The 25979-nt window shown below is 43.0% G+C and overlaps 2 long non-coding RNA genes across 4 annotated transcripts in view; one reads left to right on the forward strand and one right to left on the reverse strand.

The window, feature by feature from the left end:
* Window positions 1-23304, forward strand: part of LOC123848942 (uncharacterized) — a 60753-nt gene extending 37449 nt beyond the window's left edge. The window contains exons 2-4 of one of the 3 annotated variants that reach the window (XR_010406229.1): window positions 13014-13167; window positions 18624-18939; window positions 20197-23304. This is a non-coding gene — a long non-coding RNA (uncharacterized LOC123848942). Of the gene's footprint in view, window positions 1-13013; window positions 15053-18623 lie in introns of all 3 variants that reach the window. The other 2 variants (XR_010406230.1, XR_010406228.1) reach the window with 2 other exon arrangements.
* LOC135361957 (uncharacterized) overlaps window positions 13173-25979 on the reverse strand; it is a 56407-nt gene continuing 43600 nt past the window's right edge. Inside the window, exon 5 of the long non-coding RNA XR_010406231.1 lies at window positions 13173-13268. This is a non-coding gene — a long non-coding RNA (uncharacterized LOC135361957). The remainder of the gene's footprint in view (window positions 13269-25979) is intronic.

The raw sequence follows: 25979 nt of genomic DNA on the forward strand, positions 1-25979 counted from the left end.
AAATTTAGATGAAAACAGAAAAGGAGACAAACCATAAGAGACTCTTAACTATAGGAAACAAACTGAGGGTTGCTGGAGGGGAGCTTGGTGGGAGGGATGGGGTAACTGGGTGATGGGCATTAAGGAGGGCACTTGATGGAATAAGAACTGGGCATTATATGCAACTGATGAATCACTAAATTCTACCTCTGCAACTAATACGCTATATGTTAATGAAACTGAATTTAAATAAAAAAATTTTTAAAGTCCCTTTAACATTTCTTGTAAAGCTAGTTTAGTGGGGTTTATCTTTTGTTTGTCTGGGAAACTCTCTCTCTCCTCTAAATCTGAATGATTACCTTGCCATGTAGAATATTCCTGGTTGTAGGTTTTTTCCTTTTAATACTTTGAATATATTCTACCACTGCCTTCTGGTCTGCAACGTTTCTGGTGAAAAAGCTGACAGCATTCTGGGGTTTCTCTTGTATGTAACTTATTTTCTCTTGCTGCTTTTAAAATTCTTTATCATTACTTTTTGTCACTTTAATTATGTGTCGTGATGTGGACCTCCTTGGGGTCATCTGGTTTGGAACTGGCTGTGCTTCTTGGATTTGGATGTCTCATTCCTTCCCTAAGTTAGGGAGGTTTTCAGTTATTTCTTCAAATAAACTGCTTTTGACAGCTTCCTCTCTTCTTGTGGGACACCTGTAATGCAAACATTTGTTTTATGTTGTCCACGAGATCTCTTAACCTATCCTCATTTAAAAATTTGTTTTCCTTTTTGTTTAACTAGTGTGCCTTCCATTGATTACCTTCCAGATGGCTGATACATTTTTCTGCAGCAGCTAATTTTTTTTTTTTTTAAAGATTTTATTTATTTATTTGAGACAGAGAGAATGAGAGAGAGAGAGCACATGAGAGGGGGGAGGGTCAGAGGGAGAAGCAGGCTCCCCGCCGAGCAGGGAGTCCGATGCGGGACTCGATCCCGGGACTCCAGGATCATGACCTGAGCCGAAGGCAGTCGCTTAACCAACTGAGCCGCCCAGGCGCCTGCAGCTAATCTATTATTGATTCCTTCTAGTGTTTTTTGTTATTGTATGCTTCGACCCTAATTAGTGCATTTTTGTATTTCCTCCCTGTTTTGAAGGTCTCAGTTCTTCCACTCTTGTCTCCAGCCCAGTATCTTTATAATCATTACTTTAAATTCTTTTATCACGCATATTGTTTATCTCCACTTCATTTAGTTCCTTTTCTGAGGTTTTTCTTTTTCACTTCTTACGGAAAGTAAAAATAAAAATAAAAATGAAAAATAATATAACTTGAGAAAAAAATGAAAAAAGAAGAAAAACAAGAAGAAAAATAAAAACAAGTTTAAACAAAAAACAACCGTGGCTTACTTTCTGTGCCCCAACACTACAGGGGCTGGTGTGGGCTTGTGGCCTGTAGGCTCGCTGAGCTCGCAAGCTCCCTGTCAGCCAGATCCTGTTCTGGTCTGGGGTTTTAAGGTGAAGGGGAGGAAAGTATCCCCACAGCTCTTCAGGGCTTTTGTTTATATTTTTTAAGATTTTACTTATTTGACAGAGAAAGAGCACAAGCAGGGGGAGCGGCAGGCAGAGGGAGAGGGAGAAGCAGGCTCCCTGCTAAGGATCGATGACCTGAGCTCAAGGCAGATGCTTAACAGACTGAGCCACCCAGGCGCCCCTCTTCAGGCCTTTTAAACTGTCGGGGTTTTTTTTGTGTGTCCCAGCGTGACTGGGACTGGTGTGGGCTTGTGACCCTGGGCTTGCTGAGGTCACAAAATCACTGTACCAGACCCGCCAGTTATGGCATCTGGACCCTGTTCCCATCTGGGCTTTTAAGGTAGAAGGGTAGAGTGTGTTTTATTAATGTCTCTTTAAGGTCTCACTGAGATCCTCTACTCTTCTCAAGCCCAGTGAGTATGTTTAAGACCATTACTTGGAATTTTTTCTTTTTTATTAGTTGGAATTATCAGGCATATTGCTTATCTCCATTCAGAATTTAGTTCTTCTGCTATGATTTGGTCTTCTTTCATTTGGGACATATTCTTCTGTCTCCTTATTTTGTATGTGCTTGTTTCTATGTATTAGGAAGGTCAGCTGGGTCTCCTGATCTTGAAAGTAGCGACCTTATGAAGAAGAGGGCCTGTGGTGCCCTGTAGCACAATGCCCCGCGGTCACCAGAAGCGGGCGCTCCAGCGGGGTCTGCTATGTGGGTTGAGTGTGTCCTGTTGTGGCTGAGCCACGTCTGCCATTTGTGCGGCTGGCTGCAGTGGCCCACTTTGCATGCTATGGGGGCGCCTGGCAGGGTTGTCCCGTGCTGTCGAGCGGCCTGAGGCCACTGCAGGCTGGTGATTTGGCAGCGTCCACATTCATGCTCGCTCTCTGCACCGAAGTCCGTGTGCTAGGGTTGCATGCACCGGACTGCAGTGTGTTCCCTCTGAGCTGCCCCCCCCCACCCCCAGGCTTTGGTTGGTGGGTGTGGCCAGTAGTCAGACCAGATGTCTGCTGGGGCTGCAGTCACACCTCACAGCAAGGCACTCCCCCTGTGCTGCTGGAACTTAAGCATGCTGGTTTGTGTGCTTATCTGCCACTCCCCCCAACACACACAGGGCAGGAGTCACTTTGGGTGACATCAGTCCCTGCCGGGGCTGCTGGTGGGGTGCGTCAGGGCAGCAGCCTATTTGGGAAGATGCCTGAGAAGTTGGGTGGCTTTTACGGGGCAGGTCCGCAAGGGAGCACAGGGACAGGGTTTGTGGTCCTAGCAAGACAGGTGGAGTGTTTGTGCTGGGTTGAAAGCATCCTGCCATCTAGGATGGGGTAAGGGCAGAGAAATGGTGCTTGCCAGCAGTTTTGTTCTTGGGGAAGTCTCCTAAAGATCCCTGCCCCGCCAGCACATGTTTTGAGTAGATAAATACCCATCACGTATACTCCAGGTGCTTTTCACACTCCTGCTTCTATGCTATGTCTTGGCCGTGTTATTTGTTAAAGGTGGCTCTTTGAGGGCGGGGACCCAGTTTCCTGTCACCTCTGGCTCTCCCAGAACTAAGCCTAATTTAAAGCACACCGATTAAGACAAGTTAAGCTCCCCCTGATTTTCAAAGCCAAATGTCATTTATTTTTTATTTTTAGATTTTATTTATTTGAGAGAGAGAGAATGAGAGAGAGCATGAGAGGGAGGAGGGTCAGAGGGAGAAGCGGGCTCCCTGCTCCCTTGACTCCAGGATCATGACCTGAGCCGAAGGCAGTCGCTTAACCAACTGAGCCACCCAGGCGCCCCAAAGCCAAATGTCATAAGGACTTGTCTTTCCAGCATGGGTCCCTCAGGCCTGGGGTGCCCGGTGCAGGGTCGGATCCTCTCACTCTTCTGTGCTTGTGGTGTCCCTCCCATTTGTGGTTAGTCTCACCAGGGCTTTGGTTCCCAACTGTGTCTCTGCCCCTCCTACCCTTTTTTGATGTGGGCTCCCATGAGTAACTGGGGAAGATCTGTTCTGCCAATCTTCAGGTTGTTTTCACATACGCACTGTTAAATCTCGGAGTGTCCATGGGATGAGGTGAGCTCAGGACCCTCCTACTCTGCCATCTTCCTGACCTCCTTTGCATCTTGGACCTCTGTCTTAAGAGCACTTGTACCCAGGATGCTTGATTTCTCTTCCAATCTTACATACCTGTGATTCCAATGTCTTCCATCACTCAGATCATAGAGACCCCTGCCTGAAACTCTGCAGTAATGTCCCACTGAAATTAGAATAACAGTAACTCCCAAGCACGGTCAGCAATGAACACTATCTGGCTTTAGGAGAACAGGATCTGGCTGACAGGGAGCTTGCGAGCTCAGCGAGCACACAGGCCACAAGCCCACACCAGCCCCTGTAGCGCGGGGCACAGAAAGTAAGCCACGGTTTTTGTTTTACAGGTTTTTTTTTAATTTGTCTTTGCCCTGATCACTTAACCATCTTCCTCTTTGGTTGCTTTGCCCCAGACACACAGGTTTGGGGCTTTTTATCTTAAACATTATTAAAAGGCATATAATAGAACATAAACTGCTCTATTTTAAATGTACAACTGATAAATATTGACCTATATTACACTTGAGAAATGATCACCACAATCAAAATAAGGAACACATCAATCACAACTCAAGTTTTTGGTTTGTCTCAGTATTTATAGTAATGAAAACTACATTGTTGCTCCAAAGAGATTCTCTGGTTGTTTCATCCTAACTAGGAATTCATTAATGTGGTTTCATATACATTTTTAAAACATGCACCTGTTGTATATGAATGCAAGTTTAGTACTTTCTCCTCCAGATCAAATCTTAAGGGTATTTTGAGTCTTAATCACCGTGTCTTTGGCACATTTGTACCCCCCCCCAAAAAAAAAAATCACAGAAGAATTTTATAGAATTATAAAATCACAAAAGTTTAAAATAAGCATTTGGGATCCTTTTAAAGTGTTTAAGAATGTGGTCAAAATATATTCATGGATGCATGGTTATGGTCCTTGAGAAGTCTAGTGTTGAATTTAGTAAGTCAGCCAATTGAAGAGTATGTGCTAACTTATGCTTTATGTGTGGTATAGTTCAATTTCTCTTTAATAGCAATAGACAAAAATGATGACCTGGGGGCACCTGGGTGGCTCAGTTGGTTAAGCGTCAGCCTTGGGCTCAGGTCATGATCCCCGGGTCCTGGGATTAAGCCCCACATTGGGCTCCCTGCTCAGCAGGGAGCCTGCTTCTCCCTCTCCCTCAGCCTGCCGCTCCCCCTGCTTGTGCTGTCAAATAAATAAAATCTTTAAAAAAATGATGACCTGTAAAATTGTAAATTTCATGTTATGTGTTTACGAAAGGAAAGAGCTTTCCTCAACCTTCTCGGGGTCCCTGGCTGGGTCTGAAAATTAAACTGACAAAAACAGGTTAGCAGACGGAAAGCTTTTTTACAGATTTATTTGATGCAGTTATACATGACACAGGAGCCTTCTATAAGGAAATGAAGACCTGAAGAAACAAAGCTGTGTATTTTTTTTTTTTTAGAGTTGTGCATTTTTATGCTGGGTTTGATCAGTATGATAGGTCAAGGAGCATGAGATAATTGTAACAAACAGGGGTAATCCTAGCAAGGCCTGTTCAGATTCTTCTTGGCAGCCCTTCTTATTTAGAGATAAGGATGCTTCTCTCCTCCAGGTAGAGGGAGGGCACCCATTAAATCACATGGTCATTTTGAGACCTGTTTCAGGGAAGTAAGGCAAGGGATGTGGGGGAGGTCAGAGACCAACCTGTTTCTGCCGTTTTCTCAAACTTCTTCAGCTTCAAATATTCAATATGCCAGGGTTCCATATTTTGGGGTAACATATTTTAAACCCCATCAGTATACTGTGCTACAATAAAATAAGTACTACCCTGCATAGCAGAATAGAGATGGAAGCTACCTAATGTGTGGGATCTGATGTGATCGTTTGTAATCACTTTTGTTTAATTTAAATCAATTCTTGTGTGGCCTAGGCAAAAGGTAAAGTAAGTAAGCAAAAACAGCAGTTGGAATTTCAAGAGTGACAAGGCTCATTAAATGTTAGATAAAATAGCTTTAATTTCATCACATATCCTCTCCTTTCTCTTTTGCAAAACCTTTGCAATATTGTTTCCATTATACTTTCTATTTCTAGACCCCAAACACAACCTCTGAATATTGACCATTCTACCAATGCTGTAGATGCTAAGGTCACCAACAATTCTGAGAACTTGAGACAGGAGACATAAGTCCTACTTCTTCAGTGTCCTCCTGGTTCCATTTTTAACCCTCTTGGCAATGCTCACTCCCAATTTATTCTCTCGATTATCATTTCTCTACAGAAGAAAGCATCAATGATCAACCTTGGCTTTGTAGTCCCATTGTGATGCCTAAGTGGCCAACAACCTGCTCCAGGTCCATCAGATCCCAGGGGTGGGGGTGGAGAGAGTCTCCTGGTTGGTAGATATTTGTCAAGCCTACTGTGTGACAGTCTTAAGGCTCTGCTGAGCAACAAGGAGGTTTAAGGAAGTGGATCTTAGGCAATGTCAACTGAAGTTTCACTTGTCAGACATTGTCCTTGAGTACGTCTGATGAATATTTTCAAATCTTTGAGCAACCATTATTTTGACATTTTGAATAGAACAACAGTGGGAAAAGCATAACATAATTTGAAGATAATCAGTAGGGTACAAATTAAAATAACAATAATACAATTTGTAGACCTATTCTAGTTAAATTCTGCAATGTGTTCTCATGTACCAACCCCCAGCCAGAAAAAGAAACCTCAAAAGAGATCGCAGTCACTGATAATTGACAGAAAAGCCTGCAGGGGATCACAGCTATTATGTTCATAATCAGAAGGATCTTCATCAGATAATCTATTATGAATAAGTCCCTTTTCTTCATGTGATGGGAGATCAGATGGGATCTGAGGATTGTGTGGGGGAAAATAAGGTGGCCTAAAAGGCCTTGGCCAGTAATTCTCCAGCTATCTAAACAAATGCCTAAAGAGTGCTGGCATATGCACAAAGATGTATACTGTGTGGGGTGCATGGAATGCCAAGGTCTCATTTTTGTAAAGGAGAAGGGGGAGAGCATCTAGCCAGGGATCAGAGAGCTTTAAACATCCAGTGGTTTGGTTAAAGGAACATATTTCTTGTAAAAGAGCACCACTGAGTTGCTGAAAGAGTGTCAGGTTTGGTACATAATGGTTTGCTAAACATTCAAGTAGGGAATATCCAAAAGACTTGGCATAATGGAGATGGACAGTTGAAAAAGTTTCTATTAGAACAGGTGGAAGATACACAATTTGTATAGAGGAAATCAAAGGAAGGGAAGGAGTGGGTTTCCATTTTTTTTGCTCATCAAAGTTCTGTTGACCCAGGAGGTGGTCTTTGATTTAGGGGGAGTGAGGGGCACCTGGGTGGCTCAGTTGGTTAAGCGTCTGCCTTCAGCTCAGGTCATGATGCCAGGGTCCTGGGATCGAGCCCCACATCGGGCTCCCTGCTCAGCAGGGAGTGTACTTCTCTCTCTCCCTCTCCCTCTGTGTGTGGGCTCTTTCTCTCAAATAAATAAATAAAATCTTAAAAAAAATTTAGGGGGAGTGAGTATAAAACATGGAGGGTTTTCTTAAGGCAAGAATATCTTGACATGAAAAGTGATAGAGGGAGGTGTTTTGCTGTAACTAATGGAAATATTTGGGACCATGGTGAAACTGTATATAGGTAACATTACGGGGTCATTATTATCAATAAAGGACCCAGTAGGAGCATGGTGACAATCCCAACAGAAAGGTTTTCAGAAGTAGCAAGGGATTGGGACATTTGAGTTATAGCATTGTTTCCCCACTCAAAAGTGGAAATGAAAGGGAAGAGAAATAAGCCTCACGAGAATTGGTGTGATGTATCTTGTGAACATCATACTGGCCAGACCCCACGTCTTGTGAGGGCAGTCTACACAGATGTCATCTGCTTCATTTTCCACGAAAGGGTTAGTTTGAGGTCTCTGGTCAGTTTGGTGGTCCAGTTAGATGTTGAAGCCTTTTGAAAATGAGGAACGTGAATCCCTGAGTAATGCCGTCTAATTCAGCAAGCACAATGACTGGCCAGCAATACCTGCTGTGGCCCGCTCTAGCCAGGCTGGAGGGAATCGTTATGGAGGTCTTTTCCAATAAACCATGTCTCCAGGTTGAAGGCCATGATGTTTGAGGTCTTTCATTTGCTAGGAGCGCACTGTGAAAAGACTGTTCTATCAATCTCTCATTTCTTCGAAGGGTCTATATCAATCCCTCCAAGTCAGCATCTTACCTTTAAGTAAAAGCTGGGTTCATATGCACCTTGATCTAATCTCATTGGTCTTCCAGTTATTATTTCAAAGGGTGAGAGTGTCTCCCACTGGGAGTGGATCTAAGATTCAGTAGTACCAAGGGAAGAGCTTCTGGCCATGGCAAGTGGGAAAAATCCCTAGGTTTTGCTAGTTGGGTTTTTATAACGCCACTGGTTCGTTCTAAAATATTAGAGGATTGAGGATGGAGAGGCATGACAGAAATGTTGCATAATTGCCTAAATGTGGCAAATGGCCTGTAATATCTATCCAGTGAAATGGGTCCCTCATTCGCTATGAAGTTACAAGGATGTTTTCCAGTGGGGAATAATCTTTTCTAAAAGGATTTTTCCTATTGCTTAAGCTGCTGTCTGTGACAAGGGAAAGCTTCTACCCAGTGAGAAAACCTACAAACCATTACTAGAACATATTTCTCTCTTTGCAATGGTGGCAACTAGATGAAATCTAATTGCCACATCTCAAAGGGCCCAGAGGGCAAAGGCAAAAGTCCCTTTGAACTATGAAGGGGTTTCCGGGGTTATGTTTAGGGCAAATCTGACATTTTTCATAAATTTGAGGGGCTATTTTTAAAAATTATTTGAGAGAGAGCGTGAGCAGGGGGAGGGGGAGAGGAAGAGAGAATCTCCAGCAGACTCCCCTCTCCGCTGAGCATGGAGCTCAATGCACGGCTTGATCTCACGATCCTGAGATCATGATCCAAGCTGAAATCAAGAGTCTGAGGCTCAACCGACTGAGCCACCCAGGTGCCCCTTGAAGGGCTATTTTTAGAGATGGTTTCCAAAAATATCGTTTTCCCAAAGGACCATCTTGCCAATATTTCAATGATTAAGTTCATGAATATAATTAAGAATTTGTTCTTGGAGGCAATCAGGGAGGACTGGTCTGCTGTTTGACCCATACCAAAGATTTCATTCAGGCTGAAATCAACAGCCTTGATCAGACCATTTTTGATCCTTTCCTGAGGCAATTTCTTGGGCCTCTCTAAGTGTTTCTTTAAGCTTTTTGGTAAAGTCAGTAGGTAAAAGTGGATTATAATTTCCAAAGGCAGCCTGTTGGGTGGCTACATTCCCCTTTGCTTCCTCCACGTTTGCCACTGAATGATCAGGAATATTGATAATGACTAAAGCCTTAGGGTTTTGTATAGAATCCAAGCCAAGAGTTCCAAGATATAACTATTTTTAATCTCTTGTCGCAAAGGTTAAAAATCCTCTTTGTTTCCAGGGCATATCAAAATCACGTATAATACCAAAAGCACAGTGGCTGTCAATATAAATGTTAATGATTTGTCCTTCTGCCAATGTCAGAGGGTCAGCAGGGGGTGGGGGTGGAGTGGGGCTCAGGTTAAGGTGAATAATTCAGCCTGTTGAGCTGAGGTGGCTGCAGAGATAGGTACTGCTTCAATATTTCCTGTTAGGGAGACAACTGCATAACTAGCTTGCTAGTTTCCGGTTTTATCTTTAAGGTAAGAACCATCAGTAAGCCAGACCTAAGTCTGCACGTTCAAGCGGTAGCTCCGGTAAATCCTGTCTTGGCACTAGGAGTCTGTCTGTTAGAAGATGCAGTCACCAGAAGGTAAAGGCAGCAGAATAGTAGGATTTTTTTTTTAAATACCTTTTTTTTAAACAAAAATTTATTTCAGAGAGAGCAAGTGAGCATGAGTGGGGAGGCAGAGGGAGAGAGAATCTCAAGCAGATTTCCCGCTGAGCATGGAGCCCAACGCAGGGCTCAATCCCACGACTGTAAGCTCATGACCCGAGATCAAGAGTCGGATGCTTAGCCGACTACGCCATCCAGGTGCCCCAGGATAGTAGGATTTGAGGAATGACAGCACGCAGCAATAATATTTGGGGGTGATAGCAGAAGAATTTTGTGAGAGGTTAATCTACTGGAGGCTGAGTGCTGAAGGAGAGAGAACATACATAGTCAGTATGAACCCATGATCATTTCTTCTGCGTTCTCCAGTAATTCACACCTGCAGCTGTAAGCGCTCATGCGGGGTGGCAGTCCCTTGGCTGTGGCAATAGGAGCCCATAGGCCTGTACTGGTCCCCATCTCACTGGGTTAGAACCCCACGGGCATTCCCTTCTCTTTCAGGGGTGAAGAGAAAGAATGGTAGGTCATAGTTTGGGTGTCCCAGGGCTGGAGGATTCAAGAGGCCATGCTTTATTTTTATGAAGGCTTCTTGACTTTCTTGGTCCCAAGTAAGGGGGGGGTGGTCAGGTTTGTCAGAGTTGAAAAGAGAGAAAAGCAGTCGGGCCAAGACTAGAAATTGAGCTATCCAATTTCTACAGGATCTAGCTAAGCCCCCAAATCTGCGTAGCTGGTGTCTGGAGGTAGGCAAGACAACAGTCCCTGGACTCTATTTGGATCAAGGAGTAATCCCTGATTTGAACTATGGTGTCCCAAGTATTTAACCTGGGGCAAATAAAATCGCAGTTTTTCCCTAGACACCTTACATCCCTTTTTAGCCAGGGCCTTTAGAAGGTGAAGGCTATCTTCAGTACAAGCCTCTTGAGAAGGAGAACAAAGAAACAGGTCATCCACATACTGTAACAGGGAAGAGCCTTCAGAGAATTCTATGTCTAAAATGTCTGCTTTCGGGGCACCTGGGTGGCTCAGTTGGTGGGGTGTCTGCCTTTGGCTCAGGTCATGATCCCGGGGTCCTTGGATTGAGCCCCATGTCGGGCTCCCTGCTTGGCTTCTCTCTCCCTCTGAAGCTCCCCTGCTTGTGCACGTACTCTGTCAAATAAATAGAAATCTTAAAAAAAAAAAAAAAAAAAGTCTGCTTTCAGCATTTAGAAAAATAAGTGGGGCTTTCAGTGTAGCCCTGTGGCATAAAAGTTTATGCATACTGCCCTTCCCAGATGAAGGCAAATAACAATGGGCTTTCAGGGTCAACAGGTATGCTAAAGGCACTGCAAGGGTCTACAGTGGTAAAGGTTTTGCTGTTAGGAGGAATGGCTATGAGCAAGGTGTGAGGACTGGGTATTACAGAGGGCTGAGGAGTAACAATATTATTGATTGCCCTGGGGTCCTGTACAAACTTCAATCCTCTTCCGTGTGGTTTACAGACAAGGAGGATGAGGGTGTTACAGGTTTCTGTAAACAGTCCTCAAATGGTAGGTTTAATTCCTTGGATGGCCTTAGTACGTACTTTTATCAATTTACATTTTGATGGGCAGTGCAATGGACGTACCTGATACTGGTTGTGTCTCAGGGACAGAGCTAGGAGAGGTTCTGGGGAGGGGTTTTAGAGAAAGGACAGGGATTTAAGGTTTTGGGATTTTCCTGAAGATTTGGATTTCAGGGTTCCGTATTTAAAAATATTTCAGCCTTTTGTGAAAAGGAGATGTGTGCCTGATGGGCTTCAAGATAATCTCGACCTAGTGAGTGAATGGGAGCCAAAGGAGTCAGGAGAAATGGATGTTTCTGAATAGGTCCCAGCTGGAATGGGATGGGAAAAGATTTAAAACAGTCATAGAGTGATTAGAAACCCCAAACAATTGTACAGTTTGAGGAAGGGGACAGAAGACACTGGTTGGGTCTAAAACTGGTAAGTAAAGCCCTAATAGAAAAAGGTGAAAGATTTATGCGATCTGAAGAGAAACCAGAGTATTAGTAAAGCCCTAATAGAGAGAGGGGATTTTCCCTCTCCTCTAAACCAATACTTTGGGAGAAACTGATCTAACTGATCTAACTATGGGGGGTACAGGGATAAAGTTGCCTCCATAAGTCCTCAGAGCAGCTCTACTGTTGAGATTGGTGAAAGGATCCTTTCCCTGGGGTACTTGAAATGGAGACAGGGAAGGTTGACTGACCTTGCCTTGGGTCAATCTTCTCAGTTTTAGGCAATCTGTTTTTAAATGTTCCAGCTTTTTATAGTAATGACAGGTACCTTTTGGAATAGTGCCACAACCCTGAATGGGCGTTTACTTTGGTTAGTTCTTAACTGTTGGAACTAAAGGTTCATAATCTAGGTGGCTTTCTTTTTATTAGTCTCTGAATAAGGTCAAGCTAGTGGACTGGCAGATTAACAAGATCAGGAGTTTGCATAGTCCGCCAATTTAAATAAACTCTCTTTATGAGGAACGACAGTTCTTCAACTAAGCCATCAACAAAGATGGAATTAAAAATGGTATAAGTGGTTTGATCGATAGCAGAAAGGCCAGAGTTTTTGGGAAAGATCGTCTCTAGTTGGTTAAAATGATTGAGAACAGATTCTTCAGGTTTTTGAATACACTGTTGAATTTTTTTCCCCTATCTGTGGATTTTGGGAAAGCCTTAGGAATAGTTTCAGAGTCTCTTTCTCACTTAAAGGGCTTCTGTTCTGTCAGTGGCTCTCCATTTGGAGAAATCATCTAGTGTTACCTCAACTAGATGCATGCAGTTCCTAGCCTGTCCTCCATCAACTAGGATTATGATTAGTTGATTTAAATCAGAAAAAAAAAAAAAAAGTTCGTATGTTTGGATCACAATGGCAAATTCCTCAGCAAATTTATAAAGATCTTCAGTGGCTTTGGGGAATTCTTCAGCTGTGGTCCGTAATTCAGCTTTTGACCAGGAGGGAAGGAAGTCTAGGCAACTCCTGCTTCCCCAGGCTTAACCTTAGATGGGGCAGCAATAAGATGGGGGTAAAGGGGAGCTTTAGGTCCCATAGGATCTGGAGAGGGGTGAGGGTCTCCAGCGTATAAGGGATGTTGAGCTGAGGATAGATATAGAGTAAAAGGAGATGGAGTGGTGGGTGAGTGTGAAGGAAGGGGAAGTTTGTCAGGATTTGGCCTGTTTTTCTAATTTTGGAAGCCTCTTGGAAAGATCTGAATTGGAAGCTAACTGCCTGAAGGGAAGCAAACTTCTCAGTTTTTCTTTTTAAGGCCTCTAGATACCAATTAAAAGAAGCTTTCCACTGGCTTTGTTTGGCTTTATAGCCTTTTTCCAATTGTGCATGCAAGTGAACTAATTTTTGCCCCATCATAGCCAGTGGAGTTTTAAATCATCCCAGGTAATAGGAGTCCAACAGGGCAAAAATTTACAGCAGGAAGGACCATATTCTTTAAACATAAAACCTGCAGGAGTCCCAGAAGAGGGTTGGTCATATAAGCCCTTCTTAGAAGCAGGATTTCCCATGAGTTAGTACTCAGAAGACTACTAAACAGGAATCTTCCACTAGGAAACGTGAAGACAGAATCCTCTCCAATATGAGTGAAGATGGAAGCCAGCAAGACAGAACACCCAACTAAAGGCCTACACCTCGAGGTTCAGGACCAAGAGGACTTAACCACCATGACCCAAAGCCACTGAGGAGAGGCACGAAATAGACTCTTGTAGGTACCTCACTCAAATCCATGGCGGTGCTGGAGATGGCGACTGGTCACTTTGGACGTCACTCCTGACACCATGTAATATTGAAAGGCAGAACTGCAATCTGCAAAATAAAATTTGTACGTTTATTGGGGGTCTTGGGATTTGCAATCTGGGAGACAGAGTCAACTGAAATCAAAAGTGTGCTCTGGGGCGCCTGGGTGGCTCAGTTGGTTAAGCAACTGCCTTCGGCTCAGGTCATGATCCTGGAGTCCCGGGATCGAGTCCCGCATCAGGCTCCCTGCTTGGCGGGGAGTCTGCTTCTCCCTCTGACCTTCCTCCCTCTCATGCTCTCTGTCTCTCATTCTTTCTCTCTCAAATAAATAAATAAAATCTTGGGGGGGGAAAAAAAAAGTGTGCTCTGGAGAGACAAAGCTGAGGGTTTTTAAGGAGGAAAGAGGGCATTTACATAAGTTGTTTTGAATGAAATGTGACTGGTTGTTAAGAGTAGTGCTAGGTGTAAAGTCCATTTATGTTCAATTCTTTTTTAAAGATTTTATTTATTTTAGAGAGAGCATATGCCTGCATGTGAGCAAGGGGAGGGAGGGTCAGAGCGAGAGAGAGAATCTTAAGCAGGCTCCACGCCCCCAATGCAGGGTTTGATCTCATGACCCTGAGACCATGACCTGAGCTGAAATCAAGAGCCAGACACTTAACTGACGGAGCCACCCAGGCACCCCCATTTATGTTCAATTCGAACATGCAGCAGATGCCTTGGCTTTTAGCTGAAGTCAGCACCAATTCTGAGAGTTTGAGACAGGAAACATAGGTCCCACTTTTTCAGTGTCCTCCTGGCTCCATTTTAAATTACCCTCTTAGCAATGTTTGCTCCATTTTATTCTGTTATCAAATGGAAGAACTTTCTTCCAGTGACTATCTGGATTCCTTCTCTTATTCTGAGTCCTTTTAAGAGGCAATATAAAGTCAGATCTGTATCTCTGAAACAAATAATGCAATATATGTTAAGAAAAAAAAAAAAGAAGAAGAAGAAGGTAGCAGGAGGGGAAGAATGAAGCGGGGGAAATCGGAGGGGTAGACGAACCATGAGAGACGATGGACTCTGAAAAACAAACTGAGGGTTCTAGAGGGGAGGGGGTTGGGAGGATGGGTTAGCCTGGTGGTGGGTATTGAGGGCACATTCTGCATGGAGCACTGGGTGTTATGCACAAACAATGAATCATGGAACACTACATCTAAAACTAATGATGTAATGTATGGGGATTAACATAAGAATAAAAAAAAAAGAGGCAATATAAAGTAGTAATAAAATGATAATGAATTCGTTGTAAGATCTGAGCTCAACTTTGCCACCAATTGGTTGTGGTTTTAAGTCATTTATATTTCTTGGATCGTAGCTTCATCACTAAGAAGAGAGGATAAGATTAGTGGACTTCCAAGAAGACCTCTTTCCGCTCACATAGGACTGGTGTGGTTAATTTTTAAATTACAAGTAGGTTATGCGCCTCTCCGCAAATGTAGCTATAAACCTTTTACAGAAGGAAATAGTGGACGGTGTCCTTGTTTGGGCACTATGCTCAAAAAGCACATGAGAAGTTAATTTTAGAGGAGGGGAAATGGGAATATGGATTCAGAGAAATCTTTTTTTTTTTTAATTTATTCATTTGTCAGAGAGAAAGAGAGCACAGGCAGAGGGAGAAGCAGGCTCCCTGCTGAGCAAGAAGCCCGATGCAGGACTCAATCCCAGGACCCTGGGATCACGACCCAAGCTGAAGGCAGACACCTAAGCAACTGAGCCACCCAGGCGATCCGGATTCAGAGGAATCTTAACATGGATAGCAGTGAAGCTGCTGACCAAGGTCACATCTTCTCAGTGAACCCAGAAACAAGGTCACTGACTGACCATGAAGACTTTGAGGAGTGTTTGAAATTTAAATATACTAGAGAAGATTTGGATAAGCCACAGTGGGATATTTTCCAGGGACTCAGATATGAATGGATGAAATAATTATTAAGTAATATTTCAGGTTTGATCCCAGTCATTACTATTATTATCCATATTGCTCACCCAATCTTTCTTTAGGGTTGGATCTAAATGACTATAATTTCTAAAGGCCAAATCTATGCTGGGAATGAATATTTCCTAACAGTTAAAATTTTTATTCCACAGACTCTCAGACAATTCTACTAGAAAGATGTATCTTTTTTAGAAACAGAAATCACATCATTGGGATGTGTGTGACCTTCCAAAATGACCCAGGGTGACATTTGCAACAAAGAGGGAAAAAAAAGATGGAAGTATTATCTATCTTGATAGAGCCAGACTTAGGCTGTGTTCACTCAAATTTTCAGGCTTATTTGAACCTATTTAGAAGCCTGATGAGGTAGGGCTGGGACAGGATGCACCAGATCATTGTCCCTGGTGGAGGAAAATCTCAACAAGACAAAAACAGAACTTTATTAACATGTGCATAGCTTAAGTACACATTGGGAGTACCCAGCAATGAGTAACCCAAAGGGGTGGTTTGAATTTGGGCTTATAAAAACCACCTTAGGCTAAACAAGGAAAAGGAAGTTTGGGTTTCTGGTGAGGGGTGAAGGAGTGGAGGCAAGGTATGGGAGGGTAACCAGGAAATGTATGGTAAACAAGGGTTTGTTAATGCATATTTAAGTCATGCCTTCTGCATTCATAAAAGCTGATAAAAGACATTAAGTTCGGCATGCATGTGGAGAAAAGAGACCTCTTATACACTGTTGGTGAGAATATAAAATTGGTATAGCCACTATGGAAAACAGTATGGAGGCTCCTCAAAAAATTAAAAATAAAACTACCATATGATTCAGCACTCCTACTGGGTATTTATCCGAAGGAAATAAAATCACTATCTTGAAGAGATACCTGCACCTGCATCTTCACTGATGCATCATTATTCACAATAGCCAAAGCATGGAAATAACCTAGGTGTCTAATGGTAAAGGAATAAAGAAAATGTGATATATACATATATTACACACACCATGGAATATTATTCAGTCCTAGAAAAGAAAATGTGACCACTTACAACAACATGGATGAAATTTGAGGGCATTGTGCTAAGTGAAAGAAGTCAAACAGAGAAAGGCAAATACTGTATGACCTTACTTATATGTGGAATCTAAAAAAGAAACTAATTCAAAGAAACAGAGTAGACTGGTGATTACCAGAAGCAGGGGTGGGGGAAATGAGTAAAGGTGGTCCAAGGGTGCAAACTTCGAATTATAAAATGAATAAGGGACACCTGGGTGGCTACCCCAGTCTTGTAAGCGTCTGTCTTCAGCTCAGGTCATGATCCCAGGGTCCTGGGATCGAGTCCCCCAACAGGCTTCCTGCTCCGTGGGGAGCCTGCTTCTCCCTCTGCCTGCCGCTCCCCCTGCTTGTGCTCTCTCTAAGAAATAAAATCTTTTTAAAATAATAATAAAATTATTTATTCTGGGGATCTGGTGTACAGCATGGTGACTATAGTTAACGGCGAAGTTGCCAAGAGATCTTAAAAGTTCTCACCACACACAAAGGTAACTACATAGTGGTGATGCATGTTATCTAAACCTTATTGTGGTAATCATTTCATGATATGTATGTTTATCTTTGATATATGTATATCAAATCACATGGTACACCTTAAACTTACACCATGTTATATGTCAATTATATCTCAATAAAGCTAGGGAAAGAATTAAATAGTAATGAGAGAGACTTTTTACCAATGGAAATTTCCTTTACAAAAGAAAGCTTGTGGGCGCCTGGGTGGCTCAGTTGGTTAAGCGACTGCCTTCGGCTCAGGTCATGATCCTGGAGTCCCGGGATCGAGTCCCGCATCGGGCTCCCTGCTCAGCGGGGGGTCTGCTTCCCCCTCTGCCCTCTTCCCTCTCGTGCTGTCTCTCATTCTCTCTCTCTCAAATAAATAAATAAAATCTTAAAAAAAAAAAAAAGAAAGCTTGTGCTGTTCTTGGAACCTTTCCTATGTTGGCTGGTTCTCAGTGGCCTTTAGCTTAAAACAGTCCCTGTTCCAAAGAGACATACTTTGGGGTGGTATATTCTGGAACCCATCACCCCTGTCAGATGCTCTCTCTGGTCTAGTACTATATTTTAACCTCCCACTTTTATTCTCATAACATTTCATGGAACTGGTTTGCTTCAGCCATCTCAGAAGACCTAACTATTTTACACTCAGAAGCACCTCTTTTTGGATGCTAGAGAATGAAGGTTGAAGTAGAAAGATTCTAATTTGCATTAATGTCCATTCATTTGAGCATTCTATCAGTACAGTCTCTTTTCAAGGCTATACAGTTAAGAAACTGAACTGCTTGATAGCTTTTTTTAAAAATTAATAGACTATTTTCTGAGTAGTTTTAGGTTTATAAAGAAATGACTGGAAAGTACAGAGTTCACATATCCCTCACCTACTCCCTCCTTCTAGTTTCTTCTATTATCAGTTTGCATTACTGTGGTACATTTGTTACAAGGGGTAATGAAGTCCACAGTCATTTGTGTTGTATTTCTGTGGGTTTTCACAATACATAAGGGTATGTATCCACCATTACATTATCATACAGCAGAGTTCTACTGCCCTAAAAAAACCTCCCTGTGTTCCACCTATTCATCTCATCCCTCCTGTGGAATCCCTGTTAACTACTGATCTTTTTTTTTTTTTTAAGATTTTATTTATTTGACAGCGAGAGAGGAAACACAAGCAGAGGGAGTGGGAGAGGGAGAAGCAGGCTTCCCGCCAAACAGGGAGCCCGATGCAGGGCTCAATCCCAGGACCCCACCCAGGTGCCACCCTCCCCCATCCCCCGGTGTCTTTTTGTAGCTTGACTGTTTATTTCTTTTATTCCATTTACATTTACCATTCATTTATCCATTCACCTACTGAAGGACATCTTGGTTGCTTCCATGTTTTGGCAATTACGAATAAAGCTGCTATAAACATTCACGTACAGGCTTCTGTGCGGACATGTTTTCAACTCACTCAGGTAAATAAATACCAGTAAGTGCAACTGCAGGATCTTATGGTAAGAGGATGTTTACTTTTGGGCACCTGGGTGGCTCAGTTGGTTAAACGTCTGCCTTCGGCTCAGTCATGATCTCAGGGTCCTGGGATAGAGCCTCACGTCAGGCTCCCTGCTCAGAGGGGAGTCTGCTTCTCCCTCTGCCCCCCGCCCCACCTGTACCCTCTCTAAAAAAATCTTTTTAAGAGTATGTTTACTTTTGTATGAAAACTGTCTTCTAAAGTGGCATTTAGCATTGCCACCAGGCATGAATGAGAATTCCTGCTGAGCCATTGGCTTATTATGAGGATTCGCTTTCTAATTAAGTCTTAGAAGTTAAGTACAATCAATTTTCAACAGAAAAATAAATGTGGTCACGGTATATGAAGAAAAACTACTCTGTCCTCTCATTTTTTTCATTTTTATTTTCCAGAAGTGAGAAATGGTTTTTTACCTTAAGTCAGGGGTGTATTTCATCTTGCTACCACGACGGCCACCAGCCCTGCCTCCACAGAGAACTGTCATGAAAATAATCAGGAACTCTGAACTTCTGAGTGTCTGAGACTTCAGCAAGCAAATAATCCTCCATTTAACATGTATTATTATTTAAGGCCTTCCTGAAACTGTACATTCATAGTGGTGATAAATGCACAGAAGTGAATTCAGAACCTGACCACAAGTTCAAGATGAGCTTCAAGGAATAAAAATTCAAAGACCTTGGAACAGAATTCCAGCAACATCAGACCAAGGTAATGAAGCTACATAGACTTTTTGTCCTGTCACACTGAGTTCAATGGTAGAGAATAATCTAGGGGCGCCGGGGTGGCTCAGTTGGTTAAGCATCTATCTGACTCTTGGTTTTAGCTCAGGTCATGATCTCAGGGTCCTGGGATCCAGGCCAGTAGGGCTCTGCACTTAGCAGGGAGTCTGCTTGAGGTTCTTTCTCTCCCTCAGTGTCATCTTCTCCCTCCCTCCAGCTCGTGCACACTCTGTCTCAAATAAATAAAAGAAAATGATCTTGTCAGATGGAAGGAAAATGTGACCACAACCAGACTTGCAATTACGCATTTTAGTTTCAATAACTCTACAAATAAGATTTTTCAAAACAACGTATCTTTTTCAGGTGGGGAAAAAGCTCATTAAATTGGCCTGGATATTGCTGAGAGGAAATTTTCATGATGATTTGAAAAATTGGGTCCATGGTTAATTCCTTGCAAAAAGAAAATCCTCAATAATTTTAATAATTCCAGAAGCTTTTTACAACTCTTTAAACCTCAACTACCATCATGTCAAAAAAGGAAATGTAGGTGGATATATAAAGTTATCTATGCCAAAATATCCCATTACACTTAAAATCTTTATTAGGAGGTCTAAGCTTTAGAACTGATTAAATCCAAGACATTGCATCAGTCACTTAAATTCCTAGTTTGGTAACTCTTTTTAAGTAGTGAGATCAAACTAGTTTTCCTAACTACATTACATTATGGACTCCTAATGACGATCAAAAGTGAGGAAAAATTTTTGATAAGCATGGTTCCTATGCAAATGGATATTACTTATTTTTAGTTATTGGTATTAGAAAACAGCTCAGTCCCCACTGCTGTAAGACGGACTCTTGGCGCTCTGCTCCCTTAGGGATCAACCCATGACCTTGTATTATCCATATGTGAACCAACTAGTCTAACAGTCCCAGCCGGATAGAGGAATTCCCTTTTGCATAGGTTTATCATGAAATCTAGGTTTTCATTATTTTGCAGTACTATTTCACAAGGCTTTTGATGAGGAGGCCAGCTCTCCTAGTATCAGAGTGTTAGCGGAAGTAGTCACTGTGTAGTGTTTAAAGTGCTCATCGAATATCTATACAAGTCCTTTGCATGTACTGTCACTGAATGCTGATAAATTGATATGCAGTATATAATCTGTAAAGTCACAAGTGTCTATTGCTGTGCACTCTGGGCTGCATATTCTATTAAAAGTATTTAAACATTGAATTATTTATATTATAGGAACATGGACTTGGAGGTTGCTCATAAATTCCAGGACCTCCCTGCCACCGGCTCTCCCAGCACCACCTCTACCCCTAGGAATTGCTCCTCCTCCTCCAACTCCTTTACCTCTACTAACTGGTATATTATTTTTTTTTTAAGATTTTATTTATTTATTTGACAGAGAGATCGCGAGAGCAGGAACACAAGCAGGGAGAGCGGGAGAGGGAGAAGCAGGCTTCCCCGCGGAGCAGGGAGCCCGAAGCGGGGCTCGATCCCAGGACCCTGGGATCATGACCTGAGCCAAAGGCAGACGCTTAACAACTGAGCCCACCCAGGAGCCCCTACTAACTGGCATATTATATCCACTATTACCTTTGTTCAGGGATGTCCTGCTCCATATTCATACTGTCTGCTCTAAATTATGAAACAAAGCAGAAATAAATATATAAACCTGAACTCCATGTATTGATTCTTGAATAGCAGCACTAGATTCTCCAGACTGGAGTCTAATAATCAAAGGCAAAAACCCTGACTAGAGGTTTTTCCACAAAGTCAAATGATCAAAGGGCATCTTCTAGGCACTGGTTGTCATTAATGTGCAAGTAACTGCATAGCTGTGTACAAGTATGGTATGATGTTAAGAGAATATGATTGCTGACTCTTTCCCTTTGTGAACTCACCATCTTACGTTTCTTTTTCAGTACAGTATCTAAATAATTGGAAATGCAATAGGGAACATGAAATTCGTGTAGAAGGTAAAAAGGAATTAAAGTGGTGTAAGGATAATTGTATTAGTTTCTTAGGGCTGCCACAACAAATTACCACAAACTGAGTGGTTTGTAACAACAAAAATTTCTCTCTCACAGTTCTGGGGGGCAGAAGAATTGAGGTGTTGGTAGGGCCACATTCCCTAGAAGCTACAGGAGACAATTTCTTCCTTGCCTTTTCCACCTTCCAGAACTTTTGGCATCCCTTGGTTCATGGCCATATATCTCTGTTCTATCTTCACATTGCCTTTTCTTTCTAGTGTCTGTGTGTAAGCTTCCATCGACCAGAAGTAGATACATGTGGTTGCATTTATGGCCAACACTACCATGTTTGCATGTTGATCTTATATTCTGCACCTTTGAAAAATTCATTATCAGGATTTGACATGGTGACCTACAGTATTATCAAGTGTACATTTGAGTGACAAAACAAACCAATTAAAAGTCATGGGTCAGGGGCGCCTGGGTGGCTCAGTTGTTGGGCGTCTGCCTTCGGCTCAGGTCATGATCCCAGGTCCTGGAATCAAGCCCCGCATCGGGCTCCCTGCTCAATGGGTAGTCTGCTTCTCCCTCTCCCACTCCCCAGGCTTGTGTTCCCTCTCTCGCTGTGTCTCTCTCTATTAAATAAATAAATAAAATCTTTTTTTTAAAAAAGGGTATTTTGTCAAGGGGTTATTCTGCATCAATTGAGATGATCACGTGGGTTTTCACCTTCGTTCTATTTTACATGGATTAATTTCCTCATGTTCATCCACCCTTGCATTCTCGCAGTAAAACTCATTTGATCTTGGTATATAATCTTTCTTTAAATATGCTTGGATTATGTTTGCTAGTATTTTGCTGAGGATTTTTATGTGTATAGTCAGACAAGATATTGGCCTGTAGTTTTCTTGTGTTATTTTTGCCTGGCTTTGGTACCAGGGTAATGCTGGTCTCAAAGAATGACATAGGATGCTATGACAGTTAATCTCATGTGTGAACATGGCTAAGCCATGGCACCTAGATGTTTGGTCCAACACCAATCTAAATGGTGACGTGAAGGTATTTTTAGATGAGATTAACATTTCAATCATTAAATCAGATTACTATCTACAAGACAGGTGAGCTTTATCCAATTAGTTGAAGGCCATAGGAGAAAAACAATAGAAGTCCCACAAAGAAGAGGGAATTCTACCTCCACTCTGCCATAACACTCCATCTCATGGATCTCAAGCATGCCAGCCTGCCGTGCAGATTTTGTACTTCTCAGCCTCAACTATCACACAAACCAATTTCATAAAATAAATCTCTCCATTTCTCTATATGGCTCAATTTCTCTGGGGAGCCCTAATACAGATGTGTTCCCAATTTATTAGAAGATTTGAGGATTAGTGCCAATTACTCTTTAAGTGGTGAAATTTCCCAGTGATGACATCTTGTCCTGGAATTGTATGTGATAGGAGATTTTTAACTACTTAATCAAAATATGTAACTGCTAAAGGTCTGTTAAGATCATCTATACATTCTTGAGTCAGCTTTGGGTACCTTGTGTCTTTCTACTAATTTTACCTTATTATTTAATTGTTGAGTACAGTTGTTCATAATACAATCCAGTCACTCATCTGATTTCTCTGACATAGGCCATAAATGTCCCCTTACCTTACATTTTTAACTTCAGTTATTTCTATTTTCTCCATTCAGTCTAGCTAAAGATCTATCAATTTAATCTTTTCAAAGAACTGACTTTTAGTTTTCTTCTCCTATTCTGTATTTCCTTTATCCTTGCCTTAATTATTTCCTTCTCTCTGCTTTTGCTTTGTGTTAGCTTGCTGATCTTCTGATTTCTAAGATTAAAAATCAACAGTTAGGTTGTTGATTTAAAGTCTCCTCTTTTTTTAAAATACATGTTCATACAATTATAATTCCCTCTGAGTACTGCTTTAACTGCAGTATATACTGTACAATTCACTTCTTTAAAGTGAACAATTCAGTGGTTTTTAGCATATTCAGAGTAGTATACACATCAGCGAAAATCAATTCAGAAAGTACCCCAGCCCCAGACTCATTACCAGGCTTTCCCATTTCCCACCAACCCAATTTTATCACAAATGACATGGACATTTCAAGCCCTAAACACTGGCTCACAATGATGAAGGCCATTTTCCTTTGGAACTGCCTTGCAAGCTCCATCTCAGCCGAAGGCTTTTAAAGCTTATTAAGTAAGCAAGGGAGAGAAACAAAACAAGACCTGCACCCCTACCCCCTACCAATGGTGTACCCTGACCCAAAGAATTCAGAGTCCTATATCCTTAGGATCCTTCTCTATAAATGGATCCTCAACTGACCAGCAGGTCATGTGACATGCAGGTAAATGGGCACCAACTTTCTCCTCTCTGGCCCCAAACAGACCCACTACATTGACTTTCTGGTGATGAAGGCATTTACTCCAGGATGTGGCTGACTTACAGTTTGACCAACTGATTGATTTCCTCTGGGTGGACAATGACACTGGAAAACGTATCCGGTCATGTGCTCTTGAACTCTGGTAAACAGAAACCTGTCCGCAGCCTCAGAGCCACTCCTGTCATAGAAGAGGCTGAAAAGAGAAATCTAAAGTCCAAAGAGAAGGGACACATGAAATAACCTATGTTCCTGCCCCCAGGCAGAGACACAGGCACCCTACCCGGGGTAGCTGTAAGAAAAGGACAGGTTCAAGCGGAACAGGACGTTTACTCTGGCAAGATGTGCCAAGGCCACCTAGATGCTGGGACAGCAGCCAAAGACAAAAGAATGTATATTATTCTGTGAGCATTGTGGAGGCAAAAACAGGTGAAATGTAGATGGCCCTCTGTGTCTGATTGTTGTCAATGGCATTCAATGCTAAAACATACATAATGAAAAACAACAAGAGGTTCCCAATGCAGGAAGGGGATTAGAAGACAGATGGACAAATTGGGAACGGTCCCCAAGCAATGGTTAAGAGCTTTTGCTCTGGGAGAAATTTCTACCCACAGTAGCATCTCCAAGGCATTACGGAAAAGTACAGGAGTTTGGAAATACATATTTCCATATACACACGATTTATATATGTACGAATAAACGAATGACTGGGGGTTTGAGGGTAGAGTACAGACATTCTCTCAAGAACTGCTTAGAAAAGGCTGCTGAGCAAATGATCCTCATCAAGGTCATAACTGTGTAGACGGAGCCACGGGGCCACTGTCCCATGCACCTCACCGCCCCCTACCTGTCCACAACCATCCTGGGGGCACCCAACGGCAAAGTGACTGCCTGAGGCTCCTGGAGGTGAGCCTGGGCAATCCACCTCCTCTCTTCTAACCAGACCTGGACCTTATCAGTTCCTCTTGCTGCCATAATTGCCTATTCCCTCTAGGGCTGGCTCCTGAGCCCTAAAGCTAGATGTAGTACTTCGCTGAGCACAGAAGAGAGGCAATACCTCAAGGAGAACAGGGGACCACACAGGTCATCCTGACACCTATTGCTATAAATTAATGTCCTTGGAAAACTAGGATTCTGCCCCAGAACACCCATATGGATCTCCAGCCACAAGAATGCAGAGAAAACAGGGTCCCTATTGCTAGGAAATGCAGGCTTAAAACTCTGAGATGTGGTGATGGATGTATTCCTTGAGTGTCTATATGGATATTCCTACTGCCAGCAAGAAACCCAAAGGAAAAAACCAGGACCTGCCCCAACAGCCTAGTAGAGTCAACCCCACTTAAAAAAAAAAAAAAAAAGTCATCCATGCTTTTCAAGATTTAATTTATTTGACAGAGAAAGACACAGCGAGAGAGGGAACACAAACGGGGAGTGGGAGAGGGAGAAGCAGACCCCCCGCCGAGCAGGGAGCCCGATGTGGGACTCGATCCCGGGACTCCAGGATCATGACCTGAGCCGAAGGCAGTCGCTCAACCAACTGAGCCACCCAGGCGCCCAGCATGGATGACTTTTAACACCAGCCTCCCCCACCGCCCCCAACCGGGGGCCTTTTCTGATTCTCAAAAGGCTGAGCAGCCACACTTGGCAAAAGCCTTGTGTTGGCACTTCTGGAGCAACAGGGCCATCAGGGGGATACTTTCTGAGCAAAGCCTGCAGATGCTGTCTGTGGATCCTCTGAGGAAGCCCTATGGTGGGAAGGAGGGTGGGACTGGGGCACCCAGAACATTCTGGATCAGACCCAGCAGCCTGGCAACCTCCAATATCAGTGAGGGAACAACACAGGATGGACGGAGCCCAGCTCCGGCTACAAAGAATGCAGGCCTCCCGGGCTGTGGGGGCGTGGCCTCGGCAGCCGCCATGTTAACAACCCAGTCCCTGAAGCTCATAATCCAGGTCATCTGGCGTGTGGATCCAAAAGTCAGTCCAAAGCAAGTTCGGCCAGTGGAGTTCCTCGGGTCTCAGGGCAACAAGGAACCCAGGACTGGAGTGCCCAGGCCAAGACACCACAGGAACAGGAGAAAGGGGAGGTGACAGCCACCTTGTCAGGGCGGCATTTTGCAGACAGGATAAAGAATTTCCTTGGGGCGCCTGGGTGTCTCAGATGGTTAAACGCCTGCCTTCGGCTCATGATCCCAGGGTCCTAGGATCCAGCCCCACATCGGGCTCCCTGCTCAGTGGGGAGCCTGCTTCTCCCTCTCCCTCTACCTCTCCTGCTTATGCTCGCTCTCTGCATCTCTGTGTCTCAAATGAATAAATAAAATCTTAAAAAAAAATTTTTTTTTCTTGATGATTTTGGTAGTAGGCCCAGACAAGGAAGAATAATGCCAGTGCACCACAAGTTAGAGCTAGAGTTGTTTTGTTTACTTTGGTTCCCACTAAAAAGAATCTGAGGCCCAGGCCCCACTATATCCCAGACAGCCCTACCTGTCCCATATGACAAAGGGTGTGGATATGCACTAAGGATGGGAGGGAAGAGGAGCAGACGTGACCAGGATTAGCATCTTGAGGTGGACATCATCCCCCAAAGTGAGAGAATCCAGGTATTCTCCTCACACACTTCAGGAACTTTGCAGCCCAGGAACACCATATTCCATA

The sequence above is a fragment of the Mirounga angustirostris genome, unplaced genomic scaffold, assembly GCF_029215605.1.
Source record: "Mirounga angustirostris isolate CCGP_5_RB_7025 unplaced genomic scaffold, mMirAng1.0.hap1 SCAF_11, whole genome shotgun sequence".
NCBI classification, from domain to species: domain Eukaryota; kingdom Metazoa; phylum Chordata; class Mammalia; order Carnivora; family Phocidae; genus Mirounga; species Mirounga angustirostris.